Here is a 24,567-nt window from a genome sequence, read left to right as displayed (position 1 = left end):
CTTTTACATAATCAGAGCGTTGGAGGAAGTCAAATCCGCCCCGGAGCTCCAGCTGCATGAATTCAAAACGCGCATAGATATCAATCTGAAACCAGCAGGATTCACCGCCTGTTTCTCGCTGTCCTCCAATCGTTATCCGGCCCCGGGTTGACAAAGCAGTTTACTGTCTCACAGCGACAATGCGCTATGGGTCAGCACCTTTCTGCACAGTAAGAGATATCCCGTCCTCACCCCCCTCCTCCTCCTCCTCCTCCTCCTCCTCCTCCTCAAACGCACACACACAGGCACACAGATACCTGCTGCCCCTCCGCCCCCTGCTGCGAGCAGGATAAGCTATTAACTAAAGACCCTTAAATCCTGCACCCTGCAGTTCAAGCACATTTCTTTTCAGATATCAACACGGTGGCTGGCAATGCTGCACGTCGGAATGCACTAAACAGCAAGTTTGAGAACAGTATCTTCCAGTCTGTCCATCTGAGAGAGAGAGAGAGAGAGAGAGAGAGACTGTCAATGATTGAACGTCCAAATACCAAAACACAATGTAGCCGCAACTATTTCCAATACTGGACCACAATGTAGCTGCCTGTCCAAGCATTTTCCGACTGTACAGATTAAAACTACTGACGTGGGAGTCTCTACGGCTAAGCACGTTCACAAACACATCTGCACAATCAACAGTGTTTGGGATAAAACAGAGCAAGACAAATCCGCCTCAGGTGTCTAGTGTTGCAGTGTTGGAAAGATTCACAGGTACACAATGCTGTCGCCAGCCACTGCATACAACACCAAACAATACACCGCTGTCTAAACGTGCAGTGTTTTACAGCCGGTAGCCGGCGGCAGCTAGGTGTTCGTTGCCTCTATGCAAACACTGATATCAGAAGATCTTTTTCATGTGCTGCACCTGTACATCAGAACAGAAAGCAAATCAGTGTGTCCGCTGCTTCACCCCCACCCACCCTGCTCCTCCTGTGTCCTGCTGCCTCGGTCCATCTCAGCCACACAGAGATCTCTGTAGCGGAGAGCGTACAGTGTTAGGGGTGTGTGTGTGTGTGTGTGTGTGTCTGTGAGCATTTCCTGTATGTGCTTGACCACCCACAGCTGGGAGTGAGCAGCCACCCAGAAGGCTCGGCTATCTCGCCATCAAGTAGCCGAGCGGCTGTAGCTTCATGATTAGTGCCATCATGACCATCTCGAGGCCCTCCAAGCCCCGAGTACATTACTGTCATACTGTCATCCAAACACTGCTCTCTCTTACTGTCCTACACAGCCTCGCCTCGCAGCTTACTGAGATGTGGTGCTGTGATTCATGGCACTGATTCTTGGGAAATTGGATAAATCATGTCCCACTAAGAAAAATGCTATTTCTGCTGGAAATTTACAACATTTTAATGAATATAAAGAATCAAGGGCATAATCAGGGGGTCTTTTGCACATTTGTAAGGTTTTTTCATAGGTTTATTTTTAACTTTTATTAATTTAATGATTATATGTTGGCCCATGGCCTACAAAACCAAACTCGGATAGGAGATAATCATTTCAACTTGATTAAAACAACAAAAAGTAATAATTTCATTGAATAATATCTTTACCACATGAAAGAGTACATCATAATATGTATTAAAAACTACAAACGATGAGTTTTGAACAATATTTACTATTATTTTGTGGTTGCTCAAAATGTGTCCCAGATATTCGTCACCACCGTCAGATATTTATTTAAAAAATAATAATAAAAAAACTACAAGGTCAATTACATTCCTGAGGAGCCCTTTTCAAACCTTCAGCTCTACTGCATGCTTCAAGACCACTCCTGGAAGTTTGCTGGAAGTTTGCTGTTTTCTCTTAAATCTCTTCATATTTTTGGACACACTGCTACTGTCACAACCATAACATGTCAACACCGTCACTTTTGTATAAAAAAAAAATATTAGATTAGATTATGGAATAAATGTATACTTTTTAAGAAGAGGTCTGATGCAGGTAGCAACAGGGCAAAACAAGCTGGCTAATGTGAACAACTCATGCTTATCATGTGAAAGAGTAGGTTTTTGTCACCACCGTCAGACGTCACCACCGTCAGGTTTTCTGTGTGACGGTGATGACTGAAGTCTGAAAAATGCTTATAACAGTGCTCAGGATTGCTGTGAAAAAGTTTTTGCACCGGTACATTGCTGAACAGCCAAGACCTTGGCCTATAATGATATACCTTCAGATTTTGTAATTTAACTCACTTTTTTTTTTCAAAATTAAAACCTGTTTTATCCAAATTCCCAAGAATCAGTGATGGGCAAGAACGTGAGGCAACATAAGGCAATGTACATGAGCAATTTTTATAAGCAGCTCCGGAAAAGAGCCTTTGTTCATTACACATCAGGGTTCAAAATTCACTTTTTGGCTCATCCGCCAAAGGTAGGTGAACTGAGAAAATTTGCCAGCCAAAAATATTTGTTGTATTTGTCAGCCATAAAAAAGAATCAAGCATTATTTCCACACTGTGCTCTTGAGCTTCATTTGTTAGCCAGGATCTGGGAGCTCCTGCGTCATTCAGACAGCACCTTCTCCTCACCTTCATGTTTTCTTTTTGGAGGCTTAACACCCGAAATGTGTTGCCACAGCTCTCATAACATGCAACGCACATGTTACTGATGGAGAAAATATAGACAGACAAATATAATGCATTACAGAGGAAGTGTTCCTTAAAAGTACATGCCAGCCAAGCATTCACAAAGTCTCACAGAGCAGTTTTGTTTAACATGTTTCAAACATAAATGGGAGTGAATGAGGTTAAGTTCGTATGCAGATTCATGACTAAAACTGTGTGTACGCACAAAGCAAGAAATACACATAAGCATTCTTTTTGTCCGATAAAGCTGTGTGTATGCATGGTTCTGTTTTGTAAATCTCACTCACTGAGGAACTGTGTGTATGTGCACGAGCCTGTTTTCCACTGCCACAATTAGTCAGAAATCCAATCCAATCCAATCCACTTTATTTATATAGCACAATTTTAACAAACACAAGATTTTCCAAAGTGCTGCACAACAAGATAAAACACCACAAGATAACACAATAGAAGCAGAATAAAAGGTAAAATACACAATAGGATAACACGATAAAATAAGATAAGATCAAATAAAATAAGATGAAATAAAATAAAATAAAATAATAATAATAATAAAATAATAATAAAATAATAAAATAAAATAAAATAATACAATGTCTGAAGACACCCTTAACCAGCCATTTCTATATCAGTTTGCAGCCTGCTTCACCAGTCTGTACACCAGTCAACAAACTAGAAATAAAATGTGCCGTTGCACCTATTGTATTGCATGCAGAGAGATTTCTAAGAATCACACAATCGGTGCAGCTGGTTATCAACCTGAACAATGCATGTGGCCCCAAGTGTTAGATTTCTACTCTCCTGTGGTGCGCAGATGAGACAAAGGTGCACCTTCACCTTCCACTACACACTCTGCTCACACTCTTACTGCAGCATTTGCTTCATCAGGACAGTAGGAAGAAAGGAGGGGAGGGGGGTTTATAATTTAGTTAGATTATTTCGCAGCAAGAGGGCTAGATTCTCCTCAGGCTCATTGCACACAAACACACACAAACACACACATGCGGAGTGAAAAGAGAGAGAAGTGCTATAAAAAGTATCGCCTTAGAGCTAAGTCTGCGGGGTTTAACGTTGGTTAGATTATCTTTTCTAGTGTATGGCTCTGGGTGTTGTGTGATCTGTGAACCGTGGCTGATGCATGGCTGCTGGGGGTGCAGGGCTCTACAGTTTAATGTGACTCCCAACACAGCTCTGATTTGTACTGCTCGGTGTCGTGCTGCCCTGCTCTTTATTGTCTCGTTTGGTCATGCTGAAGGGAATTTGGTTCGACTCCGTGCAGAGCTCGATGGTCTTCTCTTCCTTTGCTCTGTTTTTGTAAGGATAACATTCTGTTTTCTGTTCTCTCTTTTCTATCTTACTCCTCTCTACTTGGCTGTGCTCTCTGTCTTGCCCCGGTCAGTCCAGTTCACTTCTGCTCTCATCTCTGCTATAATCTATTCTATTTTGCCCTCAGAGTCAGCGTAATGGACCAGAGCATAACACACAACTTCCAGTCAGTGATTATCAATGGGAGCACAAAGCAATTACTGTATATTTTTATGCATTACTTTGCTTTTTCTTCCATTTCCGAGTGTATCATGGCAGCTAATAGGATGTGTGGGTAGCCTATCCCACAAATAAACAGGCAGGGGTACGCTGAATTAAGGTGGGTTTTACCCTTAACCTACAGTCTTGAACAAAACATCACACAACACCAAAGCACACCACAGAGCTCTCTGCACTGGGCATACGGAGAGTTTTTCTCTTTCGGTGTCTGGACGAGCATACCTGGTGGCATCCAACAGGCACATGAAGGCTAGAGAAACGTCTCAAGAAAGAATATCATATCACAACTCCATCCTGTGCTCTGCACCAGGTCACTTTGTGTCACAGACCCTCAAACAGACACACACTGAAGACCAGGGACACTTCTTTATTGTAGGTGAGTGAAGCCTGTAATTGCAATATTGTAATTTCTCTCATTTTGCTGAGATACCCCTAGAACCCTGTAAAATGCTGTTTTTTACTCTGAATAGTAAATGTTGGAATGCCAAACTTGTAACCAGTTACCCTGTTGGTAATTTGAAACCCCGAGTTAACTATGCAAGTTGACTGCACAGCTTTAACTTGCAGCACCAACCCGAGGGAGCGCTTACAGGACGAGGGCTGTTAAAAAATACACACATTCACACCGGCAGCAACCCAGTACTACAGCATTCTTACAACACCAGTCACTGAGCAGCTTGACTGGAGGGGGTGGGGGGTTATCAGGCCAGTGCCTTGCCCAAGGGCACAAACCGGTACGCTGACAGTCTGAGGGAACAAAAGCCGGTGTAATGAATTAGTACCATGATAATCCACTGGTTGTTAACTATTACCTGCTTCACATGTAAACATATCAAGTCTTATAGAGAGCAGACGTGTGCACAGAATCAAAGTGTTAAAACGGACTGTCAGAGAGAAACTGACAGAGGCAAAGCCAGGGCGACAGGGATATATATAGAGAGAGAGACACTGGCAAAGAGATTGCATCCATGAGGCAGAGCTACTACAACAAAGAAAAAGGCAAACAGCTGAGCTGATATGAGCCGACACCGAGTTCACTGATGTGACGGAGGGCTTGTTGTCTGACAGCACTTCGTCCCAGGACCATTATGAAAAGCACAGCTGATAGTACTAATCATCAGGCTGACTTACTGTAATCAGAAGGCACTCAGAAGAGAGAGCCATGCAGAATGTGAGAAAATGACACACAAATACACACAAGCTTGCCCGCAAACCTAGACAACTTAGTATGGCTAGAATCAATTTCACTTAACTAGAAAATCAATCACTTGATTAGAAAACTATGGTACTGTGTCTCTGTCCATTAAACTCAATCTGCTAATACTGTCTCAGGTGTGTAGAGGATAAAGCCATGTATACATGTTACAGTATTAAAATATCACATAGGACTCTTGGTTGTCATATTTAACTCTCATTTACCAATCTAGACTGAACTGTCCATAGTCATGAAGCGACACTCGGCAGTCAAACTTGTATTGCTGAGGCTGTTGACTTATGAATTTCACATTAAAAGTTTTAGTGAAATGCTGATTACAGAGATCATCTCTGAGCCAGGGGGCCTGAGTGAACCCCTGCCAGCTCTGCAGATGCCATTGTGCAGCAGACACAAAAAAAGTAGCCTTTGGGAATCAATAAAGTGTCACAAAAATGATTAAACGGCAGAGCGTGCTGTCTGCTTTTGATTATGGGTGTTTATTGGTAACGTAAACACAGACACCAACCGCCATTATAAATAACAGTGCTTAATCCACTTTCCAGTACTTTGGATTCAGTGCACAGTAATGGATTGGTTAAAGAAAGTTTTACTTTGCGCAGGCTAGTAGAGTGTGAATGTGAATTTAAATACACTACTATTGACGTTACAATCATAACTACTAAAGCTTCAGGGTTAAATAAAAACATGGGTAAACTATGAGCTTCATGCCGCAATAATAATGTTTGTTTGTGCACTTGGGTTCATCATGTAAATGAGCCAGATTTGGCCCTAATTTCCTAATTGTAGTCCCTGGGCAGGTTGATGGTATATAAATGATGTAAACGACCTTCATTAAAATAAAAATAATTTACATTGTCAGAGCAGTCTTATAATGCTTTCTGTTCTATCTTCATACTACCTATCAGTTTGATACTACTACTGACAATGTGCTGCATATGATCATACGAACTTATGTTAAAGATTCATGTCAATAAAATAAGGTGGACAACATTTTATTACTGCAAATTAAAAGGTGGGCAAACTGAGTTTAGGTTAGTTGAAACTCCAATGCATGCCTGATTTCTCAGACCAAGAGAAATCTAGGAAAGGTTTAGTAAGGCACAGGAGCAGAAACAACTTGATATGAACAAAGTGGATTATGTCAATATAAAAAACAACGACCCCCGGTACCCGTTTTTTGAGGAAATTAAATGGCTCTTTTCTTGTTATTTTTCAATTTGAATTGGAAAGCAGATCCTGCAGGGAGCGTTTGCAGTAGCCTTCTGCCAGAAAGAAACATCCTGATAGTACTTTCACGAAAAATTATACAGTTATATTACAACTTGTTGATTTTTATATTGGTATAAGCCACTTTGTTGGCAGTTGTTTATGGATTAAAGGTAGTGAATGGAGAGGTAGAAATAAAGTGTAGATGAGCAGCCCAGAGATTTCACCACCATGTGGACTATACAACCCTACACTCTACTGAAGTTCAATTTTGCTTGAAATCTATGAGAATAAGATGTTGTGGATGTGGTTTCTTATGTCATTTGAGTGTCACGCTGAGGGAGAATATATCTAACACTGTGACTAAAACTAAAACCTTCCCTCACTGATAAAATTTCACGACACAAACATGTCATCGGGGCTTAATCAGTAACACACAAACAGAGTGTCAGGGATTCCAACATGTTAAATATTAGGTTAAACTACATGTCAAACATCTACCAACAAAGCTGCCGTTGTTTTGTGAGAGAGTTGGGAACCTTGGCATTTGGAAACCAGTATCACCCAAACTCTTGGAGGGTGCAATTAGTGGGATGGGGCGTGCAAGAACAGGAAATGCCAGAATGCATGTGAACCTGTACCCATGGTAAGAAGGGTTAAACATTTACGCACACACAAACAAAGGCATAGATACACACACTTACACACTCACACACACAGAGGGGTGTGTGAGTTTACCGTTCCTCCTCATTTGGCTTAGCCTGTTTGGATTAGTGTCACCAGCTAGAGGCGGGACCTAAACCCCCCAGGCCCTCCTGTCACACAGTGTAAATACGTGTATGTGTGTGTGTGTGTGTGTGTGTGTGTGTGTGTGTGTGTACGCGCACTCAGGGAAGCCAACAGGAAACACCAGATTCTCCACCAATTAACATCAATGCGACAGGACCAATGACATTTAAGAAGAGAGAAATGTTCCCTGCTCTGTCCTTTAGTTCAGCTAGAAAATCTTTCTCTCACTTTCTCTCTCTTTCCTTCCTTTCCTCCCTCCCTGCCTCTGTCCTTTATTGTGAGGTTAAAAGTCTGTCAATTTGTAGGCAACAGCATGTCTTTGAACCATTTTGTTCTTCCTACTTGGCAGTCTTGCTTGTTAGGCAACTGGTGTTAACAAACAAATTGAGGTTAGACCCAAAATGTCAGTTCAGATATACCAACCTGATAAAGGCCTCATAATAAAAATCACTGTCATCTATGATCCAAATTTTTGCTTCGATGCAGTAAAATTATTTTCAAATGTGCATATACCTAACAGAAGTACAAAATATCATCTATCAGAGCTTCAATTTAAACCGGTGGAAATAGCCTTTCAAAATCTGTCAATCAAACCCAAAAGCAATACAATAGTAAAGGTCAAAGGTCAATTGGCAGCAACAGCATGTAATGTTATTGTTTTTTGAACCTAGTCAGTCTGGTAAATGCTGCATACTACACACTGAGTCAGCAAGAAAACTGCTATTTCCAGTTTTGCCTTCTTTTTACCATGATCAACCTGTAGATGTACCTAAACTGTTAATGTTTTTCAAAATGTCCACAATTCATGGGCGTCAGTGGAAAAACGACAAAGTTTCTATAGGACAATGGAGATGTTCAGGTTTGCTGAAACCCAAGCCATGGTTGACTTGTATTCAACAGTCTCTCAGGACTATATTTAGGTCTTCCACCTCACCACACCAACTCGCTCCCAAGCAAAGGATCGTTAGTTAGCTCTCCCGCACGGCAGCATGTGTGTGCATGAGCGTGCGTGTGTGTGATGTGCAGAGTGGAATTACTTTGACAAGAGAAGTTGCATGGCTTCGTCACACACATTCACATACAGATGCAGAGAAATGTCCAGTAACATGGAGAATAATATTTAGAGCTGAGTATCACTGCTGTTGAGTGAAAACCTCAGAACTCCAATTATATTGATTTTCATATTTGAACTGAAGCATCATGTGGTGCCTGGACCTGTGTACACCAGGAACACCAATGGATTTTGAGGTTTGAATAGGAGACCAAGCCATCACCAAAGTGGATAAGTACAATTATAATAGAAGCATACCTATGTTCCCAAGTTCCCATGTTCCCAAGGTCCTAAGTTCCCATGTTCCTATGTTCCAAGTGTCCTCAGTTCTCAAGGTCTTATGTTCTTTTAACACACATTGACTCTAACCCCCCAAAATACAGAGTGGGGGGCGCATCTTTTTCAGGTTCCCATTATGTGTTATATAGAGCTGGGGAACATAGGATATTGGGAACACAGGACCTTGGGAACATAGGAATGACTCCACTGAAAAAACTGTTTTCTTACATGATTTTCAAGTCCACAAAATGAAGCATGTGTTAGTTCAGGCAGAGCACTGAAGCATCACAGCTGATCAGCTATCAGCTGTCACGTGCCTTCAACTGATAGTGTCAGCAGCTCATTGATGATCAGCTGATTGGTCCAGCTGACTGGCTGTCCGATCACATTCACACAAGTGTTCAAAGCTGTCTTTATAAGCTCTCCACTTTGCTTTTCAATCCAGCTCTCTGGACATAGCATTTTCTCAGTGTTGTTTGAGAGGCAGTGCTGTTTAACCAGAGATAGAGCGGCCACCTCCAGGGGGCGATGTAGAGCACTAAACTGGGCTAAACAGTGTGAAATGAGCAGCAGCCAATGAGACTTTTCTAGAAAAACATATTTCTTTTGTGCATTAGTGACGATGGCCAGACAGTGATAAAAATATTCACATTTCTATGTGTTTACATGACTGAAACTCTGCAACTATTTCGGACAAAATAGTGTTTTTTCCCCTCTGCAACCAGTCAACAGCACAGAGGCTCAAGGCTAGTGGGAATTAACTTAAATTAAATTAAATTAAATTAAATTAACTTTAAAACTATCAATCTCACATCAGTTTATAATTATGTCTTCGTTGTAAATATTGGGCCATGTAATAATAACAGCAACGACTCAGTTCATGTATTTTTTCATGATACAGCTTTAATGGTAATTAAACAGTGCCATCTTAGCAGTTTCTTTTATGAGACTGAAGAAAAGCTGATAGCAACACTAAGACTAAATCATAGTGGAGAACTTTCTGGCAGGACTCTAGGCCAGTAGGAGTTCATGTGGTTCACAAAGCAGGGTCTTTACTACATCATTTCTGGGCACTCTCCCTTCCATTTCTGGCAGAAAATCAAATAACAAACGGGGCTTTAAACTTTCTACGAAACAATAAACCATGGTCAGAGTTCTACTCCTGAGAAATCCCCCAAAACACACTGTAACAGAAAATATACACAAACAATAAAAGCTGCAATAAAACTAACATATAATTATCATCCATCTGCAAGAAGCTGTTAAAGCAGTGGTGGAGCTGAGGTGGACTATACACACAAGATCTGCGTGCATATTCACCCTCACACCTCCTAATTCTAAGTAGGCTGGCCTGAGCATGGATGTTTTCAGTTTTTACAGATCCAAGAAGGTAATTTAACTAATCACGAGGTGCTGCCTGGCTACATGAGCGTCTTGCTTGAGGACAGATGTGAACAGCACTTTGTCACGCTTACAGCAAATCAACAACACCACCACCAAAAAGAAAAAAATCGCATGCGTGAAATGTTTGAATCATTTCCTTTTTTTTCCTGTCTTGATTCTTTCCAGTTGTCAGCCAAAATGTGCGAGGAACCAAATTCCCTTGGTTAGTGGAATAGTTTGGTGCTGGGGGATTGGCAGCATGGGTTTCAGTACCACTCACAGCACATTACTTTCCTTCCACCACGCCTGTTTTCACTGTTTGCAAACATTGTTCCTCTAGAAATCGCTCTAAACCCACAAGCTCTAGCACAGTGCTCTAGCAGCCGAACAAAGAGAGGCAGGGAAATACAAACTTCAGTCCTGTGTTCATAAAAATGCATTCTGTCCTGCGCTTGGCAACACCTGGAACAGGAGGCACAACAGAGGACAGTTCGGCCGCGTTTCCGGAACAGATGCATATTTTATTTTCCTCCTCTTTTATGAAGCCCTGACATGCGGCCTGAGGCGTAGAAACCAGCAGCGGGCTCAAAGACCAGTGTCAGCAAGCCAGCGCTGTGAAAACAACATGTCAACACCGCTTAATACATACATCTCAAAGACGGTGACAACCTCATCTGACAGCTGGAACTAGCCAATCAACACCAAGGCGGTGAAGGGAAGAGCCAATGGGACTCGCCGTGATGGACCAACTGGCCGGTTGGGTTGCGGTCCCATTCTGCCAACTGCACAGGACGTGCTGAAGTTAAAAGATGACCCAGGAAAGCATCATGGGAGAAACAGGGGCACATATCATCAAGGCAGTTGAGGGTTATGTGCGTGTTTGTGTGTGTGTTTCAGCATGTATAAGGCTTGTGTGTGCACGCGTGAACAGCTACACGAGTTTGCGCGGGCAATGCATATACTTTTAAAAGCACACTGTCACTCTCTCTGTTTCTGCATGTAATAAGTGTTATTTTTATTAGTATTTTACTCTCAATAATTTGTCAGCTAGTTAGGGTACAAGTGAGGGAATAAGTGTAAAGAAAAAAAGGATACGTTGGGGCAAGTGTAAGGATCGGCTGTTTTTCCTCGGTCAGCCATGTTTTTTTTGCATTTGGTGTGGTGCATCTGGAATGCGTGGAGGTCGGAGGTCAGAAATTTCAACTGGGAAAGTCCAACCTCCCGCTTGGAATGGAACGCAGCCGTTGTCACCGACCACCACTCAAACTGGGTGCATGCTGCGGCGTTAGCAATGAGCAGCAGATCACACAACCTGCCTGGGACACATGGATGATTTTGGCATGTACTGTCCCATCGGATCATGGTTCAGTTCTACCCAAAGCTTGTTGAATTCCTTGAAGGATGTGAAGTTTCTTATGCAAATTATACCTCAGTTTTATATCAAAGTGCAAAAAAAAAAAAAAAAAAAAATGCAATGTGGAAGGCAAAATATTGCAATGAAAGAACCAAGAACTACACAGGGCACAGGCAGCTCCACTCCCTCATATTGGGGCAGAGGTGCCAAAGTACAGGTCAGTAAAATGTGGCGTAGGTTAAGACAAAATGGCATGTGGCCCCAAATGAGGGGGAGTACACGCAGTGCAGCCAGGCACCTTGACTAGAAGAGACTATAAGGTTTCACAGAGTCCAAGCCTCAACCTGCTAACAAGCTATCCAGACTAGAACAGAGGCATATCACATTACAGGATAACATTACAGTCACACAACTGAAGGGTGTGTGTGTGTGTGTGTGTGTGTGTGTGTGTGTGTGAGTGTGAGTGTGTGTGTGATAGAGAGAGAGAGTTTAACGGTCTCGGAAGGTGATCAACGTAAATGTCATCCAGAAGCAGGTGCACACTCTAGTGAGTCTGAGACACACACACACACACACACACACACACACACACAAAGTTTAACCAAATCTAAGGCTTTAAAAGAAAAAAAACTTAATATTCACTGAGGTACAAGTGAAACACAGGCCATCTTTAAGCGGTGATGTGGAAAATGCATGAGTCTTGGTTCAGGCTAATTCAGGTTAATTCTCTCTTAAATTCAGCTGAGTCCAAGAAATATTGAGCATTCAACCTGTTGCTGTGCTCGTTCAGGAGAGACGCAAAAAAGGCAAACACTGCGTACTACAAAGGCTCCAACATCCGCGACGGCGATGATTTACAGCTAATGCTCAATCATCAGCAAATGAAATGCAGCTCAATTTACATTTACATTTTGATCTGACGGAGAAGAGAGTGAATTAATCCCGGCTATGAAAGCGGGTGGCTGCGCTAGAGATTAAAACGCTGAATCACGTTGGCCTGTCGTTTTATCCCGCTGGTGCACACATTTTGGCTCCTGACCACAGATGTCAATCTTCTTATTAGGAAACTTGAAGGATTTAATTCCAAAATGAGACGTCTCCTCTTTCAAAACTGTCACACACAAGTCCTCATGCTGACAGGATGATATTTCCTTGACAAACTGGATCTGGTCTATGTTTCAGAGCTGTTGAATGGTGCTGATTTTCTACAACAAAAAAGGGGGCTTTGGGACTCATTTCCTCTCCCTCGCTCAAAGAACAATTTGAAGAGGTGTGAGAGTTTGGGTGTGTATGTATGTCGCACACTGCTACATTTGCACAACGCTACATTACTTTTAGCTATAACAGCAGAAGTGGTGGACCCGACGTGTAAAAAGTGGGACTTTCCCAATGGGAGTATCACTAAACTCCCAGAACATTAATCCCACAGTGAAACACAAATATTCAGCTTATTCAGTGCAGTGCAAAGCATAGTTTTAATTCTTGCAACAGAAGATGGAACTAAGACAAACAAAAACCACAATACAATGAAATCGAATCCAAATCAAATATTTGAAATCCCCTCAAGTTAATGCTGGTGAGGCAAAGTCCAACTATTACAAGAAGAATATCTTGGGAGAAAAGGGGCAGCCAAGGAGCAGCAACATAAATACAATAAATATTTATGGAGAATAATTGAGAAGTTATGATATAGAGACACAATTTAGATGAATATTATTAGAAGTGTGTGTCTATTCATCACGCAAATGTAAATCCAAAGAAATATTTTTGCATCAAACTGCTGTACAGTGAGACTGAGCTAAGCCTGTGTCATTACCAATTGCATTTCCATCAGCATTTATTGCATTTATTGCAAGTTTTTTGCAGGTTTTTGGTAAAGTTCAGGCTCTCTCAGTGCAAATGTCATACTTTCCAGACAAAAACTGTTGACTGGAGGCCCACCTGATGTTCAGGATGTTGTCTGCCCTCATCCCTCTCACCTTTCCCACTGTCCATCCAGTCGTCTCCTCCCCCTCTCTCTCTCTCTCTCCTCCACCCTAGTTCTGATTCCCTTTTCAACTGCCCCCTCCAAGCCTCCGACTCCTCATTTCCCCCCTCACCTCGGCTCTTCTCTGCCCTTCAGCTGGACTGTCTGATATTCTGATATTCTCTGACAAGTCTAACCAACATAGATTAGACTACAGCAACGCTCACACGCCCATGTCCTGGTAGGGCACAGGATCCTGTGTCTGTGTGTCTATGTGTGTGTTTGTGTGTGTGTGTGTGTGTGTGTGTGTGTGTGTGTGTGTGTGTGTGTGTGTTTTCAACACGTCCCAGACTGACCTGCCTGTGTTTAGTAGAGCTGCCTTGGGTTTTGCTTTGGGACTGTCATGCTACTCTCATTTTAATTAGCAAAGAATACGCAAACATTTAAGCGCAATTAGTATCATATCATAGTGCCATATATTGGCTTGCTGATATTAGACTTTCATTTAAAAAACAGATGTCAGTCAGTCAGTGGGGTCCATCGCTAATATGATGAATGGATAGATTAGGCTTATAATGATTCTTGCAAAATTTATAATAATGCTTCCAGTGAATAGTTTTAGTGTCCCATTTTGGTCTAAATGTTGTTTTTTTTCTCAGCTATTACAAATAAATCTCTGAGGGGAACACTTAATATTTGGCCTCTTTTGGAAATTTTGGGCATGCAAAAGGACAAACTTAAAACTACAGAACATTAGTACAAATGATTGGCTATCACCAGCCTCAATGCAAAACTGTATGTATTGATCGAAAGCCCACATTGGCCTAACCTCAGTGGATATACACAACACAGCATGCATGGCGACCTGTTCAAAAGAGACTGAAGGCCTACTGGGGCAGGAACAGAAACGATGCCTTCTTGTACAAAATAAAAATGTGTTTTGGAGCATATTACACCTGCATACACTAATGCACAAACACCCAAGTCCCACAATAACAAACCTGAACACACGTCAAGCCAAAAATGCTGCACATATTGGGGGAAAAAAAATAAACAAAGCTTGTCAACATATGAAACTTCTCAGTAACTGAAAAGGGGAAGTTGTTACAGTAATGATATGTGTTAATGTTTTATTGGCCCTGCTCCTAAAGTGCGATGTTGTAAGTGTCACTGTTTCCCCCAGAGTGCAAGAGCTGATGGAGAGAGAGAGAGAGAGAGATCGGTGGTGGGGCAGTTTAACAATATCATTCATACCACCATTAAACACCACCAAAGTCCATCCATTCTGTCCTTTACCATTGCAATGCTTTATTTCATTCATAGACGAGTGTCACTTTTTCTTTGCGACAGGCTCTGCAGCTGCATCACAAATCAATCAGCCACTACTGGTGTTTTCATGGTGGATTGTGTTGGTGTGTACGTTCATTCACCAGGCTAATGTTGGTGTTAACACGTAAAAGTAAAAAGCCCTGCCCACTGTTTGTCTGAGCAACTTCTAAAGGCGACTGGCTCTCCTTTAACTTCGAATTCTCCCAATTTTACCCTTGCTCCATCTTTCTACTTCTCTGGCCGTGGCACTAAGTCAGATATGCAGATTCTGGCTGTATTTAGGGTATGAACTAGGGGGCATCAGGTCTATAGTAACCCTCCCTACCCCTCCTTCATTCACTCTGTCCATTCAGCACATCACATCTGGCGTGCAACAGCTGTGTGACTTCCTCTTTCTTTTGTCTTTCCAAAACGTCTCCTCTTCCAGACGTACGTGTGCGTGTACCAATCATTTACAACACACTAGCACACTGTGACTTTCTGCTACAATTGGTCTCTCAGGCCATGCGCTGGATTAAATGGGCTTGAAAAACAGATGGTAAATGCAGACGATGAACACAATAGTAAAAACACTGCATGAGAAAGGGGTTTAACTCACAAAAGCGATTACACAAGACAAGTCAGACTGAGCTGAGCCAATGAGCAGCATGTATCAACTTTAAAAGATCCGTGACAATCTCCACTTTAGTATGTGAGTTTTTTTATGTGACATGAGGCAAATAATAGAGCTCCAAAGACATCAACTCTTTCATAGCTGAGTTACAGTCATGTGTCAGTCATAAAAATTGCAAAATGGCTTCATGTGGCAAGGTTAACGTCTTCAAATGGCTACTGAGTTTCATAAAGATGGCAGCAACGATAGAGAGAGAGATGCCATTCAGATGCCTTTGTATCCAAAGCCGGTGCATGGTGTTATGAGTGGCACAAAAACTGGAGTGCAGTGGGAAAATCTCATCCTTCACCCTTTTGCCGTCATCCAGGAAGGTTTACATTTGGAGAAAGATCAAGGATGTATTGTGGGTGCTGCCTGTGGTCAAGCTGATGGTGGTCAAGCAATATGAGGAGGTTTTGCAGGACCAGGGGCACCTTGTGGCGCAAACACGTCTCCCTCATGATGATTTATTCCAAGATTATGATGATGCCCCCAAGTGCCATGTAACCTCATTCAAAAGTGGTTTCACAAACATCAGGGCAAAGTCAAACACCTCCGTCCCTCAACATTTGCGAGAGCTTCAGGAGCAGCAGGCTGCGAAGGACTGAGGGCTTTCCTTATTGAGGAAAGATCCAGAATCCACTCCACAGACTTCAGGATGCGACATGACAGCACACAAGGAGGGGATTAAAGCTGTTCTGAAGGTAAACACTGGCCCTCATCCTGTTGAGCTTCTTGATATTTGGACTTTCAGTTATTTTGATCACCTCCTTTACACCCCCTCACTTCAGTGAACTTAAATAGCTTTACTTTCAATTCCACCAACAAGGTACTTCCGCCATATATTTGTAACATCCTGTGTTCAGATCTAAATCATAAACCTTTGTCGTGTTGGGCCACTTTTTATGCCAGTGCAGACAGTATGAAAAAAGATGAAATGTCTTAAACCTTAAAAGAAGTAGGAAGTCTTCTACATTTGCAGCTTTTGGTTCCTCTATGCAGAAGGAACCAAAGGAACCTCAACAGTAGCACCAAGAAAAACTCTTTCTGGCTTTTCTTTCCCTCCCTCTCCATCTGGCACTGAAGTAGTAAAGTGACGAGCACAGCCTCAGCAGTTTCTACCCCTGTTCATCTTGCTTCTTACACTTACTCCAATCTCTCTAGTAAATAACCTCCGATAAACTACATCTTCATTTTTTCACTCCATCTTTCCTTCCTCTCTCTCAGCAAGCAGAGGATTACTCCTTGGAGATTACTACTCTGACTTTGTCTTTCAAAGTTTCTATCCTTCCTTTTTGCGCTTTTTTCTCTCCTCCCTCTTCTCTTAATCTCACCTATCTCTCCTCATCCTCTCTCTCTCTCGCACTCATCTCCTTTTCGTCTGCTCACAGCAGTGGCGTGATCAGCACCAGCGGAGCTCACCAGTTGTTCACGCAACACAGTAATCATCTGAACCTATGAGGCTGCAGAGGAACCACCACTGTTGGTATTATACATATGGCTTTGATCATAGGGCTCTGTGTCGTCCTCTGCAGATTCCGTTTTTGCATGCATGTGTGTTTGTGTGTGCACAGACATTAGCATGCACAAGCGCTTCTCTAAAAGCTACTTACACACTTGATAAACAATAACATCAGTGACGATAAACTTTATTATAACTGTCCTTTAGGAGCGTCGTGCATTAAGCATCACTTCACCTCAGCTCTCTTGTTTATTATCTGTGTTCATCTGAGTGCTGATGCCAACCAGAACACAGGTATAATCAATTCACCACTGACAGTGGCAATGATGCCTTTCAACTGGCTCCCTTTTAATGAGATTTACAATAGAATAGAGGCACTGGCCGGCTGTATTCAGTGGTGGCAGGCGCCTTCAGCTCTCTCAAGTAGCCCGTCTCTGATGTGGATGTCTGTGGGTGCATGTGTGTATGTGTGTGTGTGTGTGTGTGTGTGTGTGTGCTATCTTCAGATGCAGCAGATGCTTCAGCCGAGGGGAGCCACACATCAGCCTTGATATTCCTCCATTAGCATATCAGCGTTTCTCTCGTTCTCTCTCTCTCTCTCCCTCTCTCTCTCTCTTAACTCATGCTGTCAGAAATTGATGATCTGCAATTACACAGCATGTGTCAGTGCATCTAAACTTCATTTATCAGTTCCACGCTGACAGTACATGACTGAGCAAGCACATGCGGGACCACTGTCAAAATAACAGCGCCACGGTTTCCATCCTGGTGCATGGCTCTTGTACGCAAGCCAAATCATACAGAAAAGGGCAAGTCCAGTCTTATGTAAGTATACATCTACACTATACAGTATACTATCTTAAAAGAACATCACAGAATATACATGCATGTTATTGTTAGGGGGGGATAAATTTGCTAAAAGCATGATAGAGTATGATAAAGAGAATAGGAGATGTAAACACCACAAATCATGAGGTTACCATAAAGTCAACATTGAAGACAGAGTGTATTTTAGTTCCAATCAAATGTATTTACACAACTTTTACTTTTATCACATCTCTCATGTCTAAAACAACAACAAACACCACATCATCCTGGCATTATGTGCCATATAAACTATATACCTGCTAACACATCGAGATTTTTCGGTCAAGTCCGTGCAAATTCCTCTGTGACTTCCAGAGACCATCTGAACTGACACTTTATTGCCCTGAACGCCTCAGTGAACAAACTGAAAACATTTTTACGTGTCAAACTAGGCCTGCCAGTTAACTTTTCAATTATTCAAGATGATAACCTTAAAGAAAAAGTGTACAGTAACAATAAAGTTCCGCACAGACGCACTTGTTTGTGCGCCTGTTCTACTTATTAGTGACTTTATAGTGACCTTATTGTACTTAATGCTATTTTTATCCCCAGAGATATCACAGTCATACGGCATTCCCACATGGACGTGGTGTTTCCCTGCAATCCTCAGTGTGTTACAGTGGTACTGTACTTTTGTTGTTGTTTTCTAATGAATCTAATGCAGTTGTATTACTCACGATATGCGACTCCTCCGGACGCTCCGCTGCACCGAGTCCTTCACTTCAGCTGGAAGGAGGCGACTTATGCACTTAAAGACACGGTGCACGCATACACACTCATATAAACATTAACACACACACACGCACGCACGCACACACACACACACACAGTCAGTGGCACGGTGGTCGGAGGTGAGGGCTGCCTCCTCTCTGTCCATGAGTCCTCTGAGCTCGAGACGCTTCCCTCGGTGCTGTAGGGCGGCGCGCGTTCCCGCAACAATCACCTGCCATGTGATAGCCTTGCGGGAGCGCGCGCCGCACTGTCAATATCAACTACTAGCTCGTGCTGCTTTCACGTGCTCATGGCAAGTCGACTACTTTGACAACTTTGACAACTTTTTCTGGACGTTCAACTGCTTCCGTTTAGAGAGAGAGAGAAAAAAAACAACAATAACAATTACAATTTTATTTTATTTTATTTTAGAAATCAAGTACAAGAAAGAGCAGAAGATAGGCGCCAGTTATTTAATAAATATTATTTTATTGTAAACAAAAAAGCGTGAGCACCACATTTAAATACAAAGTCTACAACCATACTATGCCAAACAATAACCTAAAACAGTCAAGGTGTTACTAATACTGTAATAATATATCGCTCCCTCAGTGTCACATCTTGGCAACTCGGATGTCATATAGAAAATTTTTTGCCACTCTGGTGGAATACCAAGTGTAGGGTATTCGAGTCTGCAATATTTCCGACAGCACTGGAATGCAGCAATTACCCAATTTGAAAGGACCATAATTTAGGAAAGGATCTTTATACAAAACAAAACAAAACAAAACAAAAACTGGATACAATTTGGTCACTAACAAGAGAAATTAATATTTTGTAATGCTACAGCATAGTAATAATAATAATAATAATAATAATAATAATAATAATAATAATAACTATAATAATAATTATTATTATTATTATTGTTGTTGTTGTTGTTGTTGTTGTTATTATTATTATTATTAGTAGTAGTAGTAGTAGTAGTAGTAGTAGTAGTAGTAGTAGTAGTAGTAGTAGTAGTATATTTGGTTTGGGGACTAGGTGCTTTAAAAAAGTATTGCAAACTGAAAGCCGACAGACGTCAATTTAAATGCTTAGTGTTTATTGTAAGATGAGACAACATTGCCATCTAGTGGTAGCATGTGCACTTGCAATATGAAGCCTCTTATTGTAATTTACCCTTTCTAAAAAGTAGGTGTTTATTTGTTGTTCTAATATAATAAGCTAATTCTTCTTTACTAATACTAATACTAATACTAAAATAGTATATGTATTATAGGAGTTATATTATGTTATATGCTGTGGACCTGTTTGTGAGTCTAAATTAACGGTTGAATTGAATTGAATATGTGTTTAGTCATCAGAAAAAAAAAAAAAAAAAAAAAAAAACCACTGTCAGTTAAACCAGAGTAATACTTTGTTTATTCATAAAAATTACAAAGTATGAAACTGTTACTGTGAACTCACCATAGTGTGCCACACACACACCATATGTCCTCATTGGAATAATATAGTGATTGTTCTTAGGAATGTACAGCGTACAGTCGGTGTGCATAAAAGGGTTAATTACAGGTGTGAAAGTGAGTGAATGCAGGTCTGTGTGCACACAGTCCTGCAGGTTGGAGTCAGTGAGGGTGAGGCCACTGTCATCATAATCACTGCATCATAAATTGTGGTGTTGCTATTTTTAGCTGTCATTTCCCTGCAGGACTGGTGAGGTGTGTCCTGAGCTTGACTGATCACTGTTTGTACAAGATGCATTTTGTGGAAACAATTCATGACAGTGTTTTTTTTTTTTTTTTTTGTGAGTTTCTTTGAAGGGATGTCTTATTTCAGAGTGAGGATGGACATTGCATTTGTCACTGAGTCTCCTCCACTCTGTGTGCTAACAACTGTGATGTTCAGGTCCCTACTTTGACTAACAAAATGGCAACAATGAATCACCTATTCATTCACCTGTGTGACTAAAACATTTTTTTACTTTTGTAGTCTGCTTTGAATTCTCACAAAATGTCACGCTGTATTCAGGTCTGGCCCTGCTGAAAATGTCCCACTTTGTCAATTTTTTAAAGAAGAGGTAAATAGTCTGTGCCATGTTACTGTGAAACTATCAAAGTTGAAAATCTCATCATATTATTTCATAAGATATTAGTAACAGTGTGTAGTCTATAAAAATATAAAATACAAATGAATGAAAGGATGGCACATGATTTTCTTAATAAATCCAACAGCTATTGGATTTCCTCAATTTTTCCAAGTAGGGAAGTAAAATGTATGGCCTTAGATAGTACTTAATAAAAAAGGTGGCTACACTAAGACTTCAAGTCCTGGATGCATTTCATCAGTCAGCTTACCTACATTTAACAGAGGCTGTTGCATGAAGTGATATCATGGTTGCATTACATTCTGAACATTTTTTTCCCGTCTCTACATCAGTTTAACAAAGTCTATCTTACACATGTGGCACAGATCTGAAATTTCTTTCCAAGTATAAAATAGTAAACCTCTAATCACATCGCAGGTAGCCTACTGGTGTTTGTGTCCATGTTTTGACAGCAGGTAGAACTGTGATACAAATTCAGACCGCCAGGGGGCGTTACTGTACACCAGAGCAGGTTAAAGAGGACAAAACCTGATTCAAAACAGTTGCGGAGTTCCCACACGCGTAAACCATATTCTTTAAAACAGTTAATAACATGCCGGTAAATAATAAACGGTGGTTCTTTTTCATCATGGCAGGTATCTTAAATATTAAATCATAGGTAGACAAAATTAGAAATTAGAAAAATTGAAAATTTTAGAGTGACTTGAATGATTAATTAAAGTGTTGTTTTTACCCAAATGCATATGGAACCGTGCATGTGTAGGATGTCTCACAACTCAATCACATGAAATAGTAAACTCTTTTTTATCCATATATATTCTCCATTCCGTTTCCAAAGGTGAACAGGTCGGGGTCAATATAAATCCATACCAATCATCATTAGGCATTTCAGGCAAAATGGCAACTCGCGCTGTAAGCCTAATAACCTACTAAATGACAAAATGCAGAATGTTCTTACACACACACACACACACACACACACACACACACACACACACACACACACACACACACACACACACACACACACACACACACACACACACACACACATTCCGTTCCATCCTAGCTGTCATTGGCCAATTCGCACGCCCATCATATTTTCCCGACCTGAACTGTTTTCTGATTGGATAGAGAGGCGCACAGGGCAGTTCCTCTAACGCCATTGGCTGAAAAACTAGGTTAGTGGTCCGACAGGCATGACGCTGACGAGAAACTGGGTCACCGATTGAAAATCGTTTATGTCACAGTTCCGAGGGTTGCTATTTCATTTCACCCAGCGGTTTTCAATGGATAGACACATCTCGCTGGATTTACTGTAAGTACATGACGAAAACGACTAACGTTAGTCCAGGTATCGATAGTGCAGCTCGATGGGCTTGTTGGTTTTTTTCACCCACCGTGGTTAGCGTCGTGTTTTCCCTGCGCTGTGGTCATGTCAGTGTGCTTTTCTAGAGCAAGAGGAGGGACGAGAGCTCGCTGGCCAAGTCCATTTTTCTTGACAGTTAGCCCTGCTTAGCTAGCAACTGTATGCTAATATTAGCCAGCTGGGCTAAATGCTGTCATGCATAAAACGCTGAGGGAAAAACGCCCACATTTGTACCAGGCGAGCTTTAACTGTTGTCAGGAATTACGGGGGACCGAGAGAAGCTCAAATGCGTATCTAAGTCCCGGTCAGCGTTTTTGTTTAACGTCAAGTAGCGTAACCCAAGTGCGAACGAATAAGCCAGCAGAGCTAACCAATGCTAGGAGGCTAGCTATGTAAACAGGCCTTGTTGTCTGGCACGCGATTTCTTCGACAGCATCTGCCCCCCTGCCAGTCCCTTCAAAGCCCCCGTCGTGTGTCTTTTTGGACTAACATGTTGGTAGCCGGTGTGTTTCCATGAGTAAGTCGTAACAAAATCTGCCGCTGTTACGAGACCAGTTGGCTCATGCTTGGTTATGAAATATCGTGACATAGCTGAGTGGTGGCATTGGCAGGGAAAATGTGGCAGCCTCTGCCTCTGCCGTCTCTCCCCTCTCTTTGCGGTGATTGCCAAAAGGTGATCATGATGTGTGACATGGTATGCTTTCACCGTGCATAATTCACAGGCAGTGTGTTTTGGCGTGTAGTAGCTCCCAGAGTGATCCTGATGAGCTTTTCAGCCGGCCCCAGTAAGACGAAGTGTTGTTAAATGAAATTAACTGAGTCCCTAACTATAATTTCGCCTCAGCATACTGTATTGATGGTTGTCATTCTGAACTCAGTCATACCCAACGACAAGAAGCCTCTCCGGTGTGTTTCCATGGGGTGAAGTCTTATCAAATGATGTCCTGTGGATCTGTTTGGGGTCCATGATATGTAAAGTGTGGTGGTCATCAATTTAAAGTGTAAATAGTTCATTTTAGTTATTGTCATTTTTATTGTGTTTTTGTTAAATACATAAGAGCTGCTGTGTTTTTGAAATCACTTGAAAACTTCACTCAGTCAGGTCTTGTTTTTATGTTAATCTCAGGATAGACATGCTCAGTGAATTTAAGACTGGGACTGACAGTTGTTATTTATGTGTTGCTCATAGTCAGGTAGCCAAGCGCTGGTAGATCACATTATTGATTTGCAAAGAAACTGATCTGAATTAATCAGGCTGTGGATAACAGTATTGCTTGTTTGGCCGCTGTCAACAATCCTGTTTGTCAGGATGGTCAGATTTTAAAACCAACTCTCTCAAAAAGGAAAACACACAGTGGGAAGGAGTAACATTGCAGACATTCGTTCAAACAACTCATATTCTTGTAGTCCACTTGTAGGCTTGCTTGTCTTTGAGTAGCTGTTTAATTTTTCCCAATTCCCAAACCATACAAGGGAATAGAAGTTTATGAAGAGATGGTACCACCTTGTTACCAAATGATGCGAAAAACTCAGGTCATGTAGTTAATAAAATGTCAGTGGTTCTCCTCGGTGATGTAACCCCGAGTTCTGGCAGTAACATTTGGCTGCAGCTCAAGAAGAAACCTAAGTACCTGGTGTAATGATGACCATCAGGCCATCATTACACCAGATGGTACAAACTGATTGTTGCTACTGTGTTTTAGTGACACGAGCTTAAGATGACAGTGCAGCAACGGTCTAGTGTTTGTTGAGATATCTACAGTGCAAAACAACAGTAAAGGACATTTTCTTATCATGTTATAATAAAAACTGATAATACAATTGTCAGTTTTAAAGTGCCTTGGAGGGAGGGGTGCCTATGGTGCCAGTGATAATCACTACCGAAGAGCTTTGCCAAGACAAACAAGACTGTAGTTGATATGATGAGCCATTTCATATTTGGTGGATCAAAAGCATTCTGAATTGGCACACTGATATTGGTATACAAACAGAAAGGCATCACTACAGCACATACAGGGAAGTAAGTTATTCAACACATCGTAAAAACACAAAATAGAGCATTCTTATGCATTTAAAAAGTTGCAAGGCCAATAAAAGCCATGTAATTGCCAGGTGATTTAGGTTATTTTGTCTATAAACACAAACAAGCAGTCAGCTGTCACAACTTGTTCTGTATAAACATTAACTTTTGTAATTTGCCAGTTTTTAATTGTAATGGTAAGTGTGTTGTGCTCTAATGGAGTAAGAGCTATGGAGCACACCAACCACTAGATGGGTTCTGGTGTCATTTAAAATAGAATAAATTCCTCTCTCTCAGGTGTTGATTTGCCGCTATCCTCAGGTAGCTGCTCTTAATAGCAGTTTTATCATCATCAAAGGCACACAGCGGCCAGCAAACAAACTTCAAGGAAGCAGAGTGCATTCCACTTAAGTGCAAGGTAGCATGCCTCCATCACAACAAAGCTGAATTATCTCAAAAAGGCATCAGGCTATTTCTACACACAAGGAAGTTGGACTGAGCCAAACTAGCATGACAACATTTGTGCATGCTCTATACAGAAACCATGCTGTCCTCAATGCAAGCATGATATGCAGTCAGTCAGCACTATAGACATCAGAAAGTAATGTTCAGTTTGTTCAGTCAGCATTAGCCTT

At 41.5% G+C, this 24,567-nt stretch overlaps 2 protein-coding genes across 6 annotated transcripts in view; one reads left to right on the top strand and one right to left on the bottom strand.

Annotated features, from left to right (window-relative positions):
* Nucleotides 1-18,605, bottom strand: part of ppfibp2b (PPFIA binding protein 2b) — an 88,275-nt gene extending 69,670 nt beyond the window's left edge. For 2 of the 3 annotated variants that reach the window (XM_030052804.1, XM_030052805.1), the window contains exon 1: nucleotides 18,403-18,605. The gene's annotated coding sequence lies outside the window, so the exon portion shown is untranslated. The remainder of the gene's footprint in view (nucleotides 1-18,402) is intronic. The other variant, XM_030052806.1, reaches the window with a different exon arrangement.
* A 3,126-nt stretch (nucleotides 18,606-21,731) lies between these two features.
* LOC115360140 (aryl hydrocarbon receptor nuclear translocator-like protein 1) overlaps nucleotides 21,732-24,567 on the top strand; it is a 33,857-nt gene continuing 31,021 nt past the window's right edge. For all 3 annotated transcript variants that reach the window (XM_030052810.1, XM_030052811.1, XM_030052809.1), the window contains exon 1: nucleotides 21,732-21,861. The gene's annotated coding sequence lies outside the window, so the exon portion shown is untranslated. The remainder of the gene's footprint in view (nucleotides 21,862-24,567) is intronic.

Source organism: Myripristis murdjan, chromosome 6 (assembly GCF_902150065.1).
Source record: "Myripristis murdjan chromosome 6, fMyrMur1.1, whole genome shotgun sequence".
Lineage (NCBI taxonomy): Eukaryota > Metazoa > Chordata > Actinopteri > Holocentriformes > Holocentridae > Myripristis > Myripristis murdjan.
The sequence above is the reverse complement of the archived record's forward strand: the minus strand, read 5'-3'. Positions and strand labels throughout refer to the sequence as shown.